The sequence below is a fragment of the Polypterus senegalus genome, chromosome 13, assembly GCF_016835505.1.
Source record: "Polypterus senegalus isolate Bchr_013 chromosome 13, ASM1683550v1, whole genome shotgun sequence".
NCBI classification, from domain to species: Eukaryota; Metazoa; Chordata; class Cladistia; order Polypteriformes; family Polypteridae; genus Polypterus; species Polypterus senegalus.
Window position 1 is genome coordinate 62564590 of NC_053166.1, and position 20695 is coordinate 62585284.

The window sequence follows — 20695 nt, forward strand, 5'->3', positions numbered from 1 at the left end:
AAATCAATAGACGCCTGTCGAGATCTTTTAACACGCTTTGCCGGTCTCTACTTTAACTTATTGTTATTTTTACCTGTTTAACTACAAAAATCGTTAAATAATGTGAAAGTTATAATAATAATAAAAAAAATAGACCCGAAACTGCTGTCAAGAAACATAATTGTCTGCTAATCTCTGTAAAGGAGCTACGGCTCCTTTAAATGATGTCCGCTCTGTAAACCAACCCTGGGGCTCCGGAACGACAGCGAGTGCTCGTGCCCGCGCCGAGCCGGCGGTCGTGCCCACGCCTCAGTCTAGCTCCAGTCACTGGGGCTCAACTCTGTCTGTGTGGGAGTGTACGGATCCCTCGCTTAAAATGTGGGAATTGTAAAGGAAGAACGCGACTTTTTGAAGAGAGGAGACATTCCGGAGGTAGGAGAAAAAGAAAAGGCCACTTTTATTTAAAAAGAAATATAGATAGATGGTAGAATTACAACAGTGAGCAAGTTTTAAAGAAGGCTCGAATGAATGTTTTCGTTAGTTTTGGATTGACTGAACGCAAGTTGGAATATACTGGCTGTGAAGAACGTTTTGCACGAGAAAAGAAAGGTAAACCATACATGCGTAGATTTTAAAATATTGTTTCTTAAAAATGCACCATCTATCTAATCTATCTAGATGTAACATCTTAGAATATCACTACTAAACTAAGCCTGCACTTTGTACATCTTTGAATGTCACTACTAAACTAAGCCTGCACTTTGTACATCTTTGAATGTCACTACTAAACTAAGCCCGCATTTTGTAAGGTTTCACCAGTGATGAGTTATTTAACGAAAAACAGTAGCAAACAGTTCAGCAACCTGTTTTTTATTTCTATTATTTTTTTTAGCAGTGTTTAGTAAACAAAACTTTTATATTATAACTTGTCAAGATTGTTTACGCGTCCGTTATATCTCAAGCTCTCACTAAGTCATGGAGGTGACTAAAAATATGCATATGTACATCATAATGAAATTTAACGAGAAAATAAAATCCAATGTGCCGACAGGACAATCATTGCAAAGAATTGCACGCACATGTTGACGTGGTTGGTATATTATAAGAACGTTACACGAGAAAACAAACGCGGCAACCTTAACTTTTATTATGACTTCTTTGCTTTTTATTAGGGATCAGATAACGTTTTAGAAAGTAGATGTGAGGTGAGATTAAAAGCACATAAAGTTCTATCAGTTTAACAGACGCCTACACGATGACCATGAGGTGCATTTGATTTTTCAATATGGTTAGTGAACATCATTTATGTATGTATGTATGTATGTATGTATGTATGTATGTATGTATGTATGTATGTATTAAGAATGTTGCCTTCATTTTGCAGTTCATTTTAAATATTTAGCCACTATAGACTCTTATGATTTGTTAAAGCTAAAAAAAAGAGTATTTGCAAATCCCAGGCACTCCATGTCTTATTCAAAGACAGTGTCAACATCACACTATCTGTAGTTCATTCCAGGGATGTCAGCATGTCTTTGATTTTTTAGTGCTAAACAGCTAGGATGGAATGTAATTCCCTAATTTGTTTATGGATGCCAATAAAGTAGCTGCATTGAATGACAAATCTGAAAACATGGAAAATTCTTTAGGGAATCGTTTAAAAAATCTTAAGGACAAAACGTACAGTATTTCACCTGGGCATTTAATAGAATGAGAGCAGGGACATTTAGTTTTACAAAGAGTATTTAATTTACCCTTCCTCTCAAACTGTAATTGAAATATCCAATTAATTAATGTAATAACTGAGTTCATCCATCCTTTTTCTTAGCCCCTCATTTAGTGCAAGGTTTATCACACTCTGTGCCCCCTCAGACCGAACAAGGGGAGTACATGCAACAAGGAGATAAAAATAAAAGAAGAAGGAAGTATTTACTTTATCACAGAAGTAAAGGGCAAAACACATACTTGCATTATATATCACTGGTCAAATGTCCGAAAATAACGTTTTTGTGTGTGGGTGTGTAGCTTTTTACTAGATTAGCCCTGCCCAGGGATTCTCATGTGGTCAGAAGTGACCCTGGGGAGATTAAGGAGAGTGAGTGATGCAGCATGATGAATGCAATGTGAATAGAGTTAGAACAATGAAAACATTTTGCTTGCATTTCCTTCCCACTTTAGCAATTTGTAGCTTGCAATTAGTATATATTCTTATTTTTTTTTTTCTGTGTTCAAAATAATCTCAAGATCTAACAGGTGTTATATTTTTAACCAAGCTGCTAACTTACCTTGTGTATTTTCAAATGTGTTTGTGAAGGTGTTTTTCTAAATGTGTACCCTTGACTAGTTTAAAGTTATGCTTCTCATCGCTTTAAATTAAATATCTTGCATTCACCTTAATTATTTTCTTCATAATTTTGGTAATTTTCCAATGTGTGAAAAGTTCAGTTCAGAAAATAATGCTGACTAATTAGTTATTATAGGTTCTTAAGATGTGGGTTATGAATGCTATGACAACCAGTGGTGCGTAGTGTGTTAATAAAATAGTTCAATTACATGTCAGATAATATTAAAAATGATTTCACGTGAACAACTATCTGTGTGTACAGGTGGGTGCGTCTTCTTTGGTTTGAAATGGACATATTTTGGATAAATAAAAGTATTTGCAGTATTGCCTTTGCTTTTGTAGAAAGTGTAAAATGCAGTGGAGGCTGTAAGAGTGCAAGTGGGAACGGGTATAAAGTTTGCAGTTGCAGTCTTTGCATCTTTTAACACATAATGTGGAGAAATGTGATTGTGTTTTTAGCCATTGTAAATGAAAGGAGCTTTTGCTTTTTGACTGGGTTAACTGTTGATTGTAATATTTTAAATATGCTGTATTACTAGTGGGAGGTGCATTTGGTAGCCCTAATGCCTCATAGATTCGGTGTCCTGAGTTTGAATCTAACACCTAGAAATTGTCTGCGTAACCTTCATGACCTCCCATTTGTCTGCGTGGGTTTTCCTTCAGGTACTCCTCCCACATGTGGGTTAATTTACTTAGTTGATTGGACCTTGTCTGGGTGTGGGTGTGTGTGGGGGTCGTACCACAAACTTGTCCTGTGCTGTTTCCTGACTTGTGTTTAGCGCTTTCACAATTCAAAATATTAGACTAATTCAAACATTAGAAAAATCTAAATGTGAACAGGCCAAAAAACCTGCCAGTCCTATTCACTTAATTGTACCAACGTAACATAAAGTCTGGTTTGGAAGGTCCCTAAAGTCATGTTGTGTACCACACTACTTGGTAGCATATTCCATGTATCTGTGGTTTTCTGTGTGATGAAAAAACGTAATGTTTGTGTGAAATTTACCTTTAACAAGCTCTGTTTCCCCATGTTCTCAGTCCAATGTACCAATTACCTTCATAATTTTAAAAACTACAATCATGCCACCACTTAACCTCCTTTTGATGAAACTGAAAAGGCTCAACTCTTTTAATCTTTCCTCATAACTCATCCTCTGAAGTCCTGGAATCAACCCAGTTGCATTTTTCTGGACTTTTTCTTAACATTTCTATGTCTTTTTTTTTTTGGCATGGACATCAGATTTTTGTAGATAAATATTTTTGACTCACCATACTAGCGTGATAATAGCTGTGACTTCTCTTAAATCAGTAGTGTCTAATTTCCTTTGCGGACAGAATGTACATGTTCTCTTATCGTATCACTTTATTTTTAATTTATTAATTCTGAACAGTAAATATAGGCTCAGTAATTGCATTTTTTGGTGGACTTCTGTATTGTGTCATTTTTCATAATGTGACAAATCTATAAAGCTGGTACTTTTTACTCCTTTTGATCATACTGATCCTTGTACAAAGAGTACATATACGCAGAGTTCACTTTGGAGCTTACATTTTCTGCACGATGTAGAGGACCACAGGATATATTCCTCTGAAACTGCACTTACTAACCTTAGACAGAAATAACAACATTTAATAATTTTAACAATGCATTTAAATAAAATACAAGTAATATACTACTATGCTGTCATTATTGGAATATAATTTTAAATATATAATAATCGGTAGCAGACTCAGCTATAAGTACTGTAGTTGTTTTCAGGTGGCTTCCATGTTTCTACGTGAAATGAAAACTTTTTTAAACTCTTTTGTTTACTTCATAGAATTGTCAGATTGCCTCTTTCCATAGCAGCTATCTTACATAATTCTGTTATCTTTTCAGTGAAGCCCACTGATTTCCACTCATTCCAGTAAATGTCTATCTTGGAAGTATCTTTAGTTTCTGAGAATCCAACTGTAATTCATAATGCTTCTATATGACTGATGTTACCTGGCCTTCACTACTTGCTTTCTCTGTTGAATTCTGTTTACTGTTGTGGTCAAGTTAAAACATTTCATCCAGACTTTTGGATTCCGCTTCCCGCTACCACCCTTCTCACGTATCTCCTTATGTCGCTCAAGAAGGCCTAGCTTTACTTCAACCTGCCTCCCATCCCTTCTTTCTCTCTTTCTACACATGCTAAAAATGTATGCCATTTCTCAGTTCTCGCTCCAAAACTATGGAACAATCTCCCTGCTCCTAGTCAACCGATGTCAGTGCCCGTGGAAGACCTGTTTCTTGACACAAGCTCTTCAATCACTTCAGAGCACATTTCACTATGTGTTGTACTTATATAGCTGTGTATGTGACAAATAAATAACCTTTTGTCTTGAATCTTGAATCTGCTTTCTACCACTAATAATCAGGCTATCTACAGCTTTTAAATAATCAGCCACAGCCATTTCCTGTCTGCTGTAATTATGTTTATGTTTATACTTTGTCATTTATTTCTAACACCAACTACAATGCTGGACATTTAATAACATCTAAAATTCTTTTCTCCTTTGCCAGATAATTTTGTCATGCATTGATACTGATTCATATGTGTTGTGTCTTTTTTTGTAAGTTCTTTAAGACTTGAATAAGGGAAAGAACTTTTTTAACAATTCCCATAACGATATTAACTAAAGTTGTAAATGGTAAGAGGATGAAAAAAACAGAAAATCCAAAAGTGACGTCCTTTAAACAAAAGCAAACCTAATATACTATATTTAGTATAGTATGGTATAATCCAAAATACCTATATCCTTTAGATGAGGAATAATATGGTAAATTACCCCCACAATAAAAACAGTTATAAATCCAAGTCAAGTTTTAAACTTTAAGATCCTAAAAAATAAAATGTAATATTAAAGCAAAGAAGAAGTGGCTCTTACATTTGAGATGGACAACTTTTAGAGGCACAGTGAATAGATGAGGCATCAAAATCTTTTTGGTTTTCCGCAGGTGGTTACAACTCAGCAATTTCTGATGACCGAAAACCTATTGAAGGTCCCACCCCTTTTAAAAACAACCATAATTAAATGCTATTAGCAATAGTTGGATAATGGGACAGAGACAAAATAGACAAGGAGAAAAGGTTGTAGCCCAGGGGCAGGGCTCCAACAAAAGCTAAAAATTAGCATTACCACTATCATCCTAAACTAAATGTAAACTGGAAATGTATAATGTCTCTTGATTAGTTATCAAATGGAATTCAAAAACATGTTATGTCAGTTGGCCATTTGAAGTAATGTGCCTTGGGATGTGATGCCCACATTCATGCTTGCTTGCTCACTTGTACCCATGTCACTTGGATTAAGCTGGTAGAATAAAAGAATTTACAGATGTCCCCTTATGCATACATAAATGAGAAACACATATCCAAAATAAAAGAAAACCTATACCACCTCAGTCACCAGAGGTCTCATGTATAAATGGTGCATATGCGCAAAATGTTGTGTATGCCTGTTTACGTGCTTACTTCGAGATGTATAAAAACTAAACTTGGCATAAAGCCACACACATTTTCACGGCAGCCTCACACCTTGGTATGCACTTTTCCACTTAGTTTTGCAAACTGGTGGTACCCAGCGTCAAAGCAGTGCTACAGTTTCTGTGTCATTTCCCTTTCTTTTTCATATTTGCATCCATGAAGTAGGCATTATCAAATACACTGAAATTAATTGAATATTGTTTACAAATTTAAGGCACTTGAATGTAATCATTCTGTAACAATGTAACGCTTTGCAGAATGGCCAAACTATTCCAACTACCATAGTTGCAGACATTTCAAATTAGAAGAGTGCGTGTATTTATAGATAATGATTCGTGATGAGCGAACATTGCCGAGTTCACTCCACTGTGACTTCCCCAAAATCACAGAAATGTTGATGATATTTACATGGTGAGCTGCATTAAAGTCAATGGGGAAGGACTTTTTAAAGTGCCCCTGAGGGCTAGGGAAAAGTCTACCCCGCTATACTGGTATTATTGTGGCCATAAAGGTAAACTGAGCTGTACAGCGGCAGTGCCAACCACTGCACCAGCATGCCTCTGTGAGATCAAAGAAAAAAGAATGCAGTCAGAGATACATAATCATATATTTTGTCAAAACAAAGCAAAAATGACAAAATCATATCAAAAGTCAGAAAAAATATGTAGCTCTTTTAAAGGCAGAACATTTTTGAAGTCGCACTGAAGGCTCTCTAAACTGTCTGTGCTAATGCTTTACACTTTTTCTTCAATTAAAAAGATAGAAATGTCTTGTAAATAGTAATAATCCTTTTGTTATTATTTCACAGAATCTCCTGTGTTGTCAGGCTCATTCATGACTTGTTTTTTATCTGCACATGGCTAATTATTATGCATGCATAGGGCATGCAGCTCCTTCTCTTATATTGACATGGCACTCAAAGATCAACTTTGCACATTGGCAAAAAACATTGAACAAACTTTTGGGTTAATGACTCATAGCATTCCATTTATCAACTTGAATTATGGTTTTAGCATTTTGCTTCTGGTAAACACTTTTATTTGCTTAATGGCTTTTAACATTTCTCAGTCAGACGGTTTTACTGTCTAGTATTTGATAATGTCTGACCCATTGAAAAACCATCTTCACAGTTACTTACAAACCCTGTTGACGGCTGACAATTCAAAGACATCAGCTGCAACTGAAAAAGTAGGTGGATCTACTTTATGCAGCAGTCTAGCCAAGCACTTTGGACACTTGCAATAGACACAATTACCATTTTAAAATCACAACTGCTTATCAAAAAACATTGCAACTTCACAAGCAGAGATAACTCATTATTTATGCTATATATGTTTCATTATTGTGGCCAAAAAGGTAATTTGATCTGTGCATCAGAAGTGCCAACCACTGCACCACTGTACCTTGTGAGATCAAAGAAGAAAGGATGCAGTCAATCACATATTTCGTTAAAACAAAGCGGAAATGCTAAAATCATAGTCAAAACTCAGAAAAAATACATAGGCCTATTAAAGGCATAAAATTCAAAGTGGTGTGTCATGATTGAAACCACTGGCTCATTCTGTTTTTTGAAGTCGTGCTTATAAATAGTAATAAATCTTTTGTTATTATTTATAGACTCCTTCAAAGTTTGTTTTCACTCTCGCCATGCCATGTGGCTAATTATTATGCATGCACAGGGTGTGCGCCTCCTTTTTTTATATTGACATGGAACTCGAAGATCGACCTGCACATTTGGTTACAAGCACAGATAGCTTGTCCCACAGAGACTGTAATACAAATGATCAGTATTATACATGGGGGGCAGTCCCATCAATACTGGCTGTTTATACATTGAAGGACATCACACTGGCCTTACAAAGCATTATGGGGCACTGGTATTTTAAAAAAAAAAAAGTTCTCTTAAACCAGCTGAGTTATCAGTAAACAATTCGACGAACAAGGGCAAATGCAGCAAATTTGCTGATTGGCACTTAATGATGATGACTGGCTTCTAAGTCAATTTTGATTTTCAAGTTATCCTATTGCATCTGTGTGCTGAACTGGCACTGGCTTTACAAAGGCAGACTTTGAAGAATTGTGCTGTTCCCTTACAAGTTGTGTCCACTCTTGGGTTTTTAGCTGAATGATTGGGTATTTCACAAATATCACTTAGTCACGTCATACCAGCTGTATAAGATGGTATTTTCTGCTTGTAATCCAGATATCTAAGATTTCCTTATACTATTGTTGAACTGGGAAACTTCACAGCCCAATTCGCAGCAGCGTCTGGTTTTCCAAATGTAATCGGAGAGGTGAACTGCATGCAAACTGCTATTGCAAATATGCTGGACAAGTACATCAGCCAGAAATAAATCACCAAAAGACTGAGCAGGAGAACCTATAAAAATGGCAACTCCACACAATTGCAGATGTTTTTCCAACTAGTGCAGCAAAAGGCAAGCAGTCCTTTTAAGGATAATGATCATCTCAAAGTCTCACATAAAAAGCAGAGAATCTACTCGTCATAGCGCTTGGCCCCAATGCTACACTATAAAGGTGCCTTCCGAGAATTAATTTTCTTATGTAAGTAGAAAGCATTTCCACTCTATTAATGTGCTGTTCTATATTCCACAGAAAGTATGTTGCATTGTGCAAGCATGCAGTATGCAGCATAATGTGGCACACAATTGTGGCTTGCCCATACCTGAAGAGATGCAGTATGATGACCCTGATCCTGACCCACAAAATGATCAGCCAAATCAGACAGTGTTACAACATTGTTTGACTGTAATTAGCAGAATGTAAAAACAGGTTAATAGATGCAGCATTTATTTTTAACCAATTAATTTAATTTGTGGTCAATATCACATAGTATAGCCTTATATTCCTTAGTGCATTGGCCAAATCTCTTACAGCATCCACTATTGCATTTTGTGACTCCAGAACAGTGTCTGTCAGCACACAGCCAGGTGGTCGACCACCGCTTTCTGAGGCAGAGGTGTGTGCGTAGCGAGCTCCCAAAGATGTGCTGGGCACAACAGCACCATTACTTTAGCACAGGGTTCACTTTTTATAATATTGTCTGAAGGAGAATAAAAAACTGTGGGCTGTGACACACTTTTCACTTTGATTTTGATATTTGATACTTTTTCCACATGCTTTTTCCATTGTTTTTTAATAAAACACTAAGCAGAAGGGGTTGTCTATATTGATTTGCATATTCAAATATGCAAAATCCTGGGAGGAGTTGGGGTAGGGCTGTAAGTGCATGCATGTGCTTGAAATTCCATGTTCATTGGGATTTATAAAGGAGAAGTGTTTGGAACTTGGAGTACATAGTTTTATGCATCTGGATTTTTTTGTGTGTACACACATTTCCAGTTTCGTCTGTACGCCATGCATTAGTTTGAATTCTATGCACAGCGTTATGCATGAGGCCCCAGGTGTTTAATGAACTTAAGTTTTTTGAGATAGTAGCTTAAGTGGGTTGACTTAAGTACACAATCCAATTTCAGAATGTTGTCTAGTTAGTGTTTGTATCTGAAACAGAGTAATAAAAAAATCTTAATTCACAGTATGTTAATGTGTCTACTATCTCTGTTTTACAGTATGTGGTGTGCAGTAAGGAACTGTAGATACAATCTTTATTTCTTTAATATAGACTTTTCTGAACCTAAAGGCAATGACTCATTCTGTTGCCTTTTATTATTTGGTGGCATGCTAGTACACTATTTAGCAATGTTGAACTGTGCATTCAGTCATAGTGGATCTAAATCCCAGCCTTGTAACTGAAAGAATATACTTTACATACTTTTTCTGTGTCCCTCTGGTTTCTGTAGGTATTTATTTTCCTCCTCCTAGAACCTGAAGGCATACAGGTTTTTAATTGTCAGTTTGCAAATTATCTAATCAGTATGACTATGTGTGACTGTGCTTTGCAATGAAGTGTTACGTGTTGTTTTCTGTGACCTTGATTTAGAATAATTGATACTAGGTGATGGCTAAATGCAGTAATAATTTTTGGGAACACGTTTATCTTGTAGAAAAAAAAACTTTTTGTGAATAGTAACATGAAAATTAAAGAGAATCAGTCTGCAAAGGTCAAAATCTGCAAAGGTCAAAATCTTATCTGTTTCCCTGTCTAGTTCTAGCTCATCAACTTCACAACAAAAAATAAAGCAGTGAAGAGTGAAATAGAGTCTGCTATCTCTCACCCTGATCCGTCAGTTGTCATTTAACACTATCATCTGGAAATAAGTACCATACCATTTTCTAAGCCCACTTAGTCTTAAGCATGGTTGCCGAAGCATATCCCAGCAAGCATAGGGCCCAAAGCAGGAAACATTCCCAGAATAGGAGACCAGTTCATTGCAGGATATACACACTCTCGCTCACATTCACTAATGTTACCAATTCAACTAACCTGCAAGTTTTTGGACTGTGGGAGGAAACCAGAGCACACCCACACAGACATGGGAAGACATTGTGAACATTGCCCCGGACACAGACAGGCAGACACGTTCATGTCACCCACAAACACACGTTTATTTTTCATTTTCCTCAACAGTTCTGCTCACCAATCCCCAATACCCCTCAGTCCAGGCCAATCCAATGCCTTCTCTTTCTTCTTCTCTTCACTCTCTCTCTCTCTTCTTCAGACCGCCTCCTGCCTTCTCCAGACCTAGTCACTCTTCCACCCGACTCTTGTCATTGACTGGAGGGAGGCAACCCCTTTAAATAAGAACCCAGTTGTGCACCAGGTGTGTTTCCGGCAATCTCCCAAAGTCACGCCCCAGTGTGGCGGAAGTGCCGGCTGTCTCTCCAGAAGCACTCCGGGTGTCCCTATTTTTTCTTCCCCCCAGCACTTCCTGGTGTGGCGGAGGTGCTGAGGTCTAGGGTCTTCCAGGTATTGGGGTCCCCCTGGCGGTAACCCTGGGTCCCTACAGGGTCGACCTGAGGCCTCCAGGGCGGTCGCCCCCTCGAGGTCTGGAGGAGGCACCAGCCCTCCTCCTGTCTTTTCAGGCGTCCCGGCTGGGTACCACCTCCATCCAGCTGTGACAACATGTAAACTCCATGCAAGGATAACCTGGGATAGGAACCCCAGCCATTGAAACAGCACTACCACTGTACCATCTTCCCACTCTCCACAGTTGTCTGTGATGAAGCTAATAACTCATTCAAACATACATCCACAGTCACTCATACTGGATCCAGTTTAGTTGCAGGAATTGAAGAAACATGGCTGTCTTTGAGATGCATTTGAACTGTAAATATCAAACTATGTTGCATGGGAATGATAGTTTAAAAATCTTTCTTCCTCCAAAATGTAATACTATGCCTATTTTGACACATAAATTCAGGCAAAAATGTGTTTATTTAGTGATCGTCTTTCTCAGCTAGAATAAAATATTTTGACTAATTTTTATCTCATTGTTATGAACAGAAAAGGAAAAGCACAGCATCTGAAAATGAGAATCACTATTGTTTTAGACTACAATTAAAGAATTTTTTAAAGCTAATTTACAATTAGGTAATGACTAAGTAAACTTCAGGAAATTACTGTATGAAGCATTTGTCACCACACAGTTGTTACAATCACCACTATTTTTATTCAATCATGAAATATTTTGAGTATGCAGCTGATATTTGTCCTTTAAATTAGATATTAGAAAAGATCAAAGGTATGCTTAGTCTGAAGAAGTCCTAGTGGTACTTATTGTATTTCATTGTGTTAGTTTCTACAGAAATACATCAATGTGAACTTCTTACCTTGTCACTATTAGATACTGGTTAAGAATTTGTCAGGGAATATAGTACTTACCTAATAAAACTGCTCCTGACATAGTTGGAAATGTCAACATTGAATTAATAACCCGTGGTTAAGCAAATACAATAATTATGTTTCCTAAACAAGACATTTTTTATGTTCATTTTTAATTTTTATTTGGGTTTGGTGTTCACCTGTGAAGGATCATTGTTTTTAATCATAGAAGAGTATGTTGTAATCAGGCTTTTGTTTTGCTGATTGACAGAAATTTTCATAGAGCAAAGATTTGATCATTTTTAAGGTGTTCTGTTAATTAATGGACTTGTTGGCAAACTGCAAAGTATTAAATTAAGTGAAATGCAAACAGAGGAGTTGCAATACTTTAAAAAGAGGAAGACTCTGGAATCAGTGGTATAAATGCAGGATATCCTCAGGAAAACACAGCTCTTGTCTAAACATTTAGCTTGACATTCGGAACTTTGCACATTATAAAAGGATAGCTGCAAGTAAACAGGAGATTACATCTTGGAGGATCTGGGTGGTGCCCTGTGGAAACTCATAACATATACAGAAGCTGCTTATTTTGTAGCTGACATGGGGGGTTCTTAATAAATGTGTTAGAATTACTATTTGAATATGTCTTTATTAGAAATTATTGTTTTTATGATATGGAAGTTATTTTTGAATACATAAAATATCAGTACTTTTAAATAAATTTCACTATTGTAACAGTTGTGCCAAAGTTGATATCTGTTGTAGAAGATAGGGCGTGTCACTAAGCCTCAGAATCCCAGATACACCACACTAAACATATCAAGGTACAGAATACCTTCCACAAAATATGTTTTTACAGGCCAGTTCCACAATCTTGCAATAAATACTCCTCCTTTTCCTCCTCCAGGTGACCTTTGCCTTCTGCCTTCTGACTCTGACTCACTGGAAGAGGCTGGATGGCTTACTTTTACGCCAGATCTGGTGACTTCTGGTACCAGGGCATTGCCCGCCGGAAGTACCTCTGGGTCAGACGGAAGCCTCCTGAAGCAGGGGGTCCCTCTCCCTGCAACATCCCCTAGCGGCATCCAAAGACCATGACAGGGCTGTCCCTCAAAACTATGACTCCCATACATCCCTGCGAGTATCCTTACTTTCTCCACGCCAGCAGAGCACTGCCATCCACCATACTGGATAGGATCCTCCCTGGATGCACCGACTCCCCCACATTATCCATTAATTTGCCTCAGCTGGGTTATGCCTCCTTCCGTACTGTACTTCCATTATGGTGTCCCAGCCAGGAAAGGGTTCAATACAGCACTCACACTTTGTTAAACACCCAGGCTTAATGCCTTGCATCTCATTATATTTACTGTAGCTACTGTATGATAGTCATATTCTGAAATATTATGAAAGGTTTTATACATTTTGCCACAATTTTAAAGATTTAAGGTTATATTTAAGGTTACAGTCCAATTAATTTTGAAGAATATTCTTAAATATAGAGTCATTTAGCATTGCCTCCATTAAAGCTGAGCATTTAGATTTATTTACCTGGAGGTGATTGATGTATTGTATCCTTAATGTTCATAGGCCTATTGCTGAGGCCTCTACTGTCAGAAATAAATTACAGGTTTTGCCATTACCTTAATTTTGCACACAAAGAAGCATGATGACATCTTTGTGTTTTCAAATGTAAAGTGTTAATCCTGGAAATACCTGCAGGATTTATTTTATTTCTTTGAAGTCATCCATCCTTGCTTTCACTTGTGTAACTTGTATGGGGCACCACTCCATCGCACACCCACAGTTTACTCACTCACATAGTAGTAATTTAGAGCTGCAAGTTAACCTAACATGTACATTCTTACATCCTTTGTGTGTGCAAAGAAAATTACAATATATAGAAAAAAAATCCATGTGTATATTTGGATGACATGCAAACTCCAGACAAGCTGTACCTGGGTCAGATTGTGAGGTAGCGCTACCCAATGGAGTTAAAAAATAATATGTCAATATACAGAGATACAATGGCCTATTATTCTTTTGATCAATGCATCTATTTTGTAAATATGCTTTTTTCAAAACAGGGTTTTGTGCCACAAAAGCGATTCCAACAGCACCAGGCCTCAAGACATGAACTAACTGTGGAAGGAATGCAAGTTCATCACAGTGCAAGTGAGAAATACTCATATTCTCAGCCCCAAACATGTGTACTGTGATGCTGGCCCAATCACTATGTCTTTGGCGTATGAGAGGAAACCATAATAGCTGTGAGAAAACCAACACAAATGGGAGGGGAATGTATAAACTGTTGTGATGGAAAATGAGCTAGCATTTGACTTGAGGCTCCTGGAAAAGTTAACCAGAAGCAATAAGCACTCTTTTATTTGAATCATAATACATTTATAAATAGGGCTTGAATTTGCCACAACTGTTAGCGCTGCTGCTTAAAGCATCTTATATCCAGGGTTTGAATCCAATGTCAGGTTATTGTCTGCATGTGGTCTACACATTTCCATATCTCTGTGAGGTTTTCTTCAGGTATTTTTTTTTTCTCTGGTTCTTATATTTTTTTCCCACATCATAAAAATGTATATGCAAGGATAACCACTGATTTTTTTACTTTGTCTGAGGTGAGTGAGTGTAGGTGCATGAATGTGTGTGTGTGAATGTGTGAGCCGTAATGGAGTGACAAACCATCTAGGGCTGGTTCTCTGCTTTGTGCTTGATGAAGCTGATTCGATGAGTTCCATTGCTTGAATAATAAAATAATGAATGTACTGTAAGATGTGGATAAATATTGTGGCAGTAGGGGGCGCTAGTGCTCCCTTGAACCCTCAGGTACAACTCCAGACACCAGGTAAAAGTCCAATACTTTTTATTTCGTTCTTCAGTGCACCAAGCACCCTCCACACTACTCATACAATTACACTAAACTCTTTTTCACACAGTCAACTATTAACTCTCCTCCTCGCCCAGAAACTTTGCTCCTCCACCTCCCAGCACAGCTCAGTGTCTGGACTGAGGCACCGTCCTTTTATAGCCCCTGACCCGGAGGTGTTTCTGTCCCATCAATCCATAGTTCCTAATTCCTTCCGGGTCAGGGCAATCAGTCCTTTTATTCAACCCGGGAGCACGACATTTCTTCCCATCACGTGACCGTGACGTACTCCCGGGTCATACGGCCCCACAGGGCCCATAAGCCCCTCCACAGCGACTCCTGGTGGTCTCCAGCAGGGCTGTGTATAAACACTATAAAGTCCATAAGGCCCTGCTGGACCTCGCGGCATGATCCTGCTGTCGGGAGAGCTCCTCCTGGCGGCCTGGGGGTGCGGACCGGCATGGGAAGCCGGCAGTCCTCCACAATATATACAGTTCCTTTAGCTGGAATAATATGATTTGTACTTTGTAAAAATCAAATTCTATCACAGATTTGTATATTTTTCAAACAGGAATAGGCAACTTTTGTATATCTATCATAACATGACAATGTGATTTTAAGGCAACAGATCATTAACATATGATATTAAAAGTAGCTGCTCCATTTTTTAAAATTATTTTCAAAGTAAATAAGCATTTGCTGTTCTTCAAGGTGTTTCACATTACTAATCACTGCCATTGTAAACACACATTACAAATGTGATATCAGAAACCTATAATTAAGATGGATACATACAGTATACTTTTAAGAAGCTTTCTTTATTTTGCCCACTCAGCATACAGTACACACACCTTTTTGTGCTCTCACTGAAATTCTTTCCTAAGCTTTATGGAAACATTAAAATACTGTATACTCTTTTACCATGGGAATAAAATCCCAGATGACAAGTTTGAAATCATTTAGAATGGAAACAGGAAGCAATTACCAAAAAATAAATAAATAAAATAAAACAAACAGTTCTAAGTTGAAAGTGATGCTGTTTTGTTTAAAATGGTCTAGAAAAATATTATGTTCTCAATTAGTAATTCCATGCCCTCAAGGATTTATGAGTGCAAGAGGGAACAATGAAATTGTAAAACCAGATATATTTACAGTAATGTAATTTTTACTTTATGCTGCATTTTTGTAGCATTACATTTATCACCAAAATAGGAGTATTGTATATTAGAATAACAGATAATTTCATGAGCATCGGATGTTATGAACAGTATCATGGCCTTAGCTTGACCAAAGAGTAACAGAGAAACATTCTCAAAAATTAAACTATGCGGCTATGTACAACATAATTTTACATTATTTGCTTAAGATGGAGTAACCTTTAACCAAGCAGGCTTTTTACCTTGCATTTCTTTCAAATTGCACTTTTTAAACACAGATTGTTTTGAATAGTAAGGACATGTTTAAATAAACAAAAACAAAGAAATTAGAAAAGACTAATTTATCAGTCTTCATTTATTGACTCCTTCTTCCTTATCTTTTTTTATCTTTCTTTGTTTAATTTATATTTAAGATGACATGATGGTCGAGTTGTTAGTGTTGTTGCTCAAATTCAGGTTCAGTGGCAGTCAATGAGTACACTATCATACATTAAAAAGCCTCTGAAAGTGTGCATTAGAAGACACATCAGACATGCACGGTTGTTAGTGTGATGGCTCTTGGGAAGTCTTATGATATGAGGATAAAAACTCCTTCTGGGTCTAAGTGGGAGCCTGTATTGTTTGCCAGAATTGAGGTAGGGGAACAGTGCCTGTGCAGTGATGCATGTACCAGTAATATTCTCTGCCGACTTCAGCACAATTTGGATGTAATGGAGCTGTTAAGGATGGACTCCACTTTGTGCATATAGAGATTGGTGAGTGTAGAGAGAGACATCTGGGCTTTCCTCTGAGGAAGTAAAGGTGTTTTTGTACTTTCATGACAATTGCCAAGGTGTATTGTTCTTGAAATTTTAAAATGAGTTAATCAAGAACATGGGGACACAGTTGGAAACTTGTTAAGAGTAAATTTTGCACAAACATTACAAAGTTTTTCTTTACATAAAGAACCATAGGCAGTTGAAATAAGTTACCTAGTAGTGTGGTAGACAGTAGGATTTAAGGGACTTTCAAAACTAAACTTGGTGTTAGTTAGGAATAATTAAATGGATTGGACTGGCGAGCTTTGTTGGGCTGAATGGCCTGTTCTCATCTATAGTGTTCTAATGTCCTAATGCTAATCCTTTCCACTGCATTTCATCTGATGTAGAATGCAGTGGGTTCTGCATTCTGCTTTCAAAAATCTATGGCCAGTTCCTTAATTTTGCTGACATTAAGAGAGAGTTTGATGTTTTGTCATCACAGAGTGATAGAGTAGGTTTCTGCACAGTAAATCTTCTCCTCATTATCAGTGACCAGGATGGTACCGTCATCATCAATTTAATAATGGAGTTATGTTTCATCATACAGTAATGTGTGAATATACAGTTACAACTGGGGCTCAGCATGGTAACTTGTGGTGTTCCTGTGTTGAGGTTCAGAGTGGATCAGAAATACAAATCCTGGTCCTGGTCTGGTCACTGGTCCAAACTTACTCTCAAAGACCGGTCACTGTAAACTGGCCACATATAAGAATGTGTGCATGTGTTCTGCAATGTAATGACACCACTTGTATTGCAGGATCCTGACTTGTGCTTGGTATTGCTAGGGTAATCTCCAAACTTCTGTAATGCTATACTGAAATATGAAGGTTCAGAAAGTTATATTAGAATAATTTGACTTGACTTTGGTGTTTCCTAATAAGAGGTCTACATCTTGTATTCTATGTGTTTTTGTGTCTACATTTCACACTGAAATGTGTAAACATTATATTAAGCAAGAACTTAGTTTTGGCTTTAAGCATTTAACCTCACAAATGTTTTTTCCCTATGAAAAACCTTATACACTTTTAGGTTAGGTAGACTTTTATTTTCCCAGAAGAAAATGTGCATCAGGTTTGCTGAGTTTGCTGAGACTCTGAACGATTTTCAGCCCATGTATGAAATTCCTGTGGTCTGATGCACAAAGTGTGTCTATTCCCTTGGTCAATGGCACTTGTTTTATTGAAGACTACACTAAAGTCCCTGGTGTAAGAACTAAGGGGTCATGAAACTCACACTTTTTTAGTGTAATTCTTTAATTTAAAATTTAAGTAATCAGATAAATAAAATTACGCTATAACTTATTAAGTTTATTACATAGAAAAATCACCCGAAAAATCCCGGACCATTGAGAAGTATGCGAACTGACGACATGAAAAATCGTCTTTGCGCCAAACTGGAATTGTCCCTGCATAAACCAAAGTCATCCAGACGATCTGGATCTGCATAATTAGATCTGGACCACCCTGTATAATCATCCCTCTGGGCAAAATTTCATTACTGAAAAACTGCTAACAGTAACTTTGATAATTGTTCTTTTGGACCAGCTTTTGTGTCAATATTTTTGTGAAAAATATGAAAAATGAAATATTTTTTGCCCTTTCGCACCCTCTATTTGATGTACATGTCCAAGTTTGACATTCAATCTACTTTGAAGATAGTAAATACTCACTTAAAATATTTCTTTTGAAATCAAGAATAGTTTCCAGTTTTTTTACACGTTATTATTCATCTCTGTATTTTTATTTATCAAGGCTGCTGATAAGTCTTAAGCCCAAAATATATACTGTCATTTTAGCCTATTGATGGAAAGTTAAGATAGGGTTAATTTTTTTGAGAAATTTATGTGCTCCCCTTGTGTTCACATGAGTTTCCTTCCATGATCCAACAATAACAGACTGATTAAACACTGAAAACTGGCCTAGGCCTTAGAAAATTTAGGGATTTTTTTTTAAACAAAAATGCGTTTTTAACTTTTTGCCCTTTGCTATATTTTCCCTAAATTTTCCTTCAGTTTGTCAGGGCTGTGGTGGTGACATGCTGAGCAGGCCAGACCAGACTTCCTTATCTCCACCAACAGTGTCCACCTTCTCCTGGGAATTCACTGGCACTCCCGTTTCAGATCTTGCCGTATATAAATTACTTCCTTTCATGTTTATAACACTGATCATCATGTTAGAAGGAATGTGTTTTGTGTATTTGTGAAATTCAAAACTTTTTGAAAGAAAACAGCTTACTGTGCCACACATCAAATCATGTTATTTGTATTTTGATACTGATACATACTGTAGGTATTATTCGTTAGTCTTTTATTCATTAGAGCTGGCCGTAGTACTTTTTAAAGTTACCAAAATTATGTACTGTACCCGAAATAATCTTTCACTGTTTACTCCTCTATATTGGTTTTCTCCTGTCATTGAATTATGTATGTTTTTCAGGTGACAGTAATATTTTTACCTTAAGAAGAGGTGCTATAAATTTTGGCTAAAGAAGGAGTAATAGTGTACTATATTGGTATTTAGGTTATTAAATGTGTAATTGAAGGAGAAAAGGAAAACCTGCTTTACAAATGTACAGTGAAAACTACACTATATCTAGAGAAAAAAACATCCCTTGTAGGATCTTTATAGTAGTCTTCATTACATAATACAGTACTTGTATAAAAAGCAATAATTTACTGAGCTATGAAATTAGTAAGTAGAATTTCTGTGGCATTTGTAACAAAAGGTTATGTAGTTTAACTTCACATGAACCATGAGTTTTTACAGATGAGTTCCTGATCTGTAAAGAATTAATTTGGGCTACAGTGGAATGTAGATCTTTAGTCCACATGTGCGTACAGCTAGAACTGGCAAGCAAAATTTCTTATCAGCTGAGCATTGTGTAAAATTTGTCATGGTCAAACCACAGCAAAGCACAGGTGACAACTAAGTACTATAAATTATTTGGTAATTGTAAGGTAAGTTAATTCACTTTTTGGCATAATAAGACCCATAAAAATGAGAGTGGACAAAAAGCTATAAATAATAAATACACCATTGTAAGCAAAGATAACATTGTATCCTGCTCTAGGGTGACACTAGTTCTGATTAAGTAACTAACGGAGTTTTCTTGTGTTAATTACTCTACAGATTTCAATAATGGCACTTTATACATAAGCTTCTGTTGTTGCTTTTTCTGTCTCTGGATACATTTTGTATATGACTATTGCTGTGCTTTGATTTTCAGTTTTAACATTTATATATGTGTAAGGATTTGTATTCTGATACATACAAAACTGCTTTAGGTAAAAGTGAACTATTAGTTAGAAATGATGGAAACTGCAGTCACATCCTAAAATCAGTATCTGTCAGTAACATTCATTTGTTGCTTATGTTTTTACATTTGAGAAAATATAAATCAATTTGAGTTTTTTTTAAACTTGGAATTTTGATGTAAAACTTTGCTAATGGTAGCCAGAGTTACATGATTCTTCAGGAAAGAAAAGTGTAATGGCTGGTTTATAAATCTGTTATGTGCATACTGTGGTGTTTAAGCCTTAACAGCTATGCACAAATGTCAGTTTTATCTCACTGGTTTTCCAGAATTTGGTGTATCTCAGTTACTATGTTAGCATTTGCAGAACCTGTGCTATAGAGGGATTGTGTCTCTCAAGTGCCCTGTGAATATTCCACTGGGGCCTTAGTAGTATTCCATAGGAAAAGCTAGATGAAGTTGCTCAGTATAGGGAGGCAGAGTGTTGCTGCCATGACCTTCACCAGGAACACTGGAATAAAAATGATGATAATGATAAGTATATTAAGTAGTATATTAAGTATCTGATTCAGAGACATGTTGCAGTTTATCCTCTTTTTAATGAAGTGAAGGTGAAATTGAAATCATAATCCTTATAGGCATAAAATGTCAATCTGTAGTACATAATCCGAGAAATGCTTTACTCAGTCCATGCCACTTAATTTTTTTAGTAGTGGTAATTTCAAGTCTCTAAGCATTCTCAGTAAGCCTGGTTGTATTCATTCACATTAGGTAATACTGTACACACATATTGAGACAGATTGTAATCTTTGCACTGGCTAAATCTTTGTGAGGTAAGCCATTATGTTTTTTATAGTATTTTACAATAATTGAGGTTTGAATGGTTTATACTTAAAATATCATTTAAATGTATGAAAATATACATTTCAAATTTTTGGAGCTATATACATGTGCATGCTGTAAATTACTCTTAATATTTATTTACAAGCAAAACCTGTTGAACACTGTTCAGTTCTCAAATACTGAT

General features: G+C 36.7%; 1 protein-coding gene across 2 annotated transcripts in view; it reads left to right on the forward strand.

Annotated features, from left to right (window-relative positions):
* The first annotated feature begins 316 nt into the window (after positions 1–316).
* The window catches only part of arap3 (ArfGAP with RhoGAP domain, ankyrin repeat and PH domain 3), a 172225-nt gene continuing 151846 nt past the window's right edge, over positions 317–20695 (forward strand). The window contains exon 1 of one of the 2 annotated variants that reach the window (XM_039774588.1): positions 317–588. The gene's annotated coding sequence lies outside the window, so the exon portion shown is untranslated. The remainder of the gene's footprint in view (positions 589–20695) is intronic. The other variant, XM_039774587.1, reaches the window with a different exon arrangement.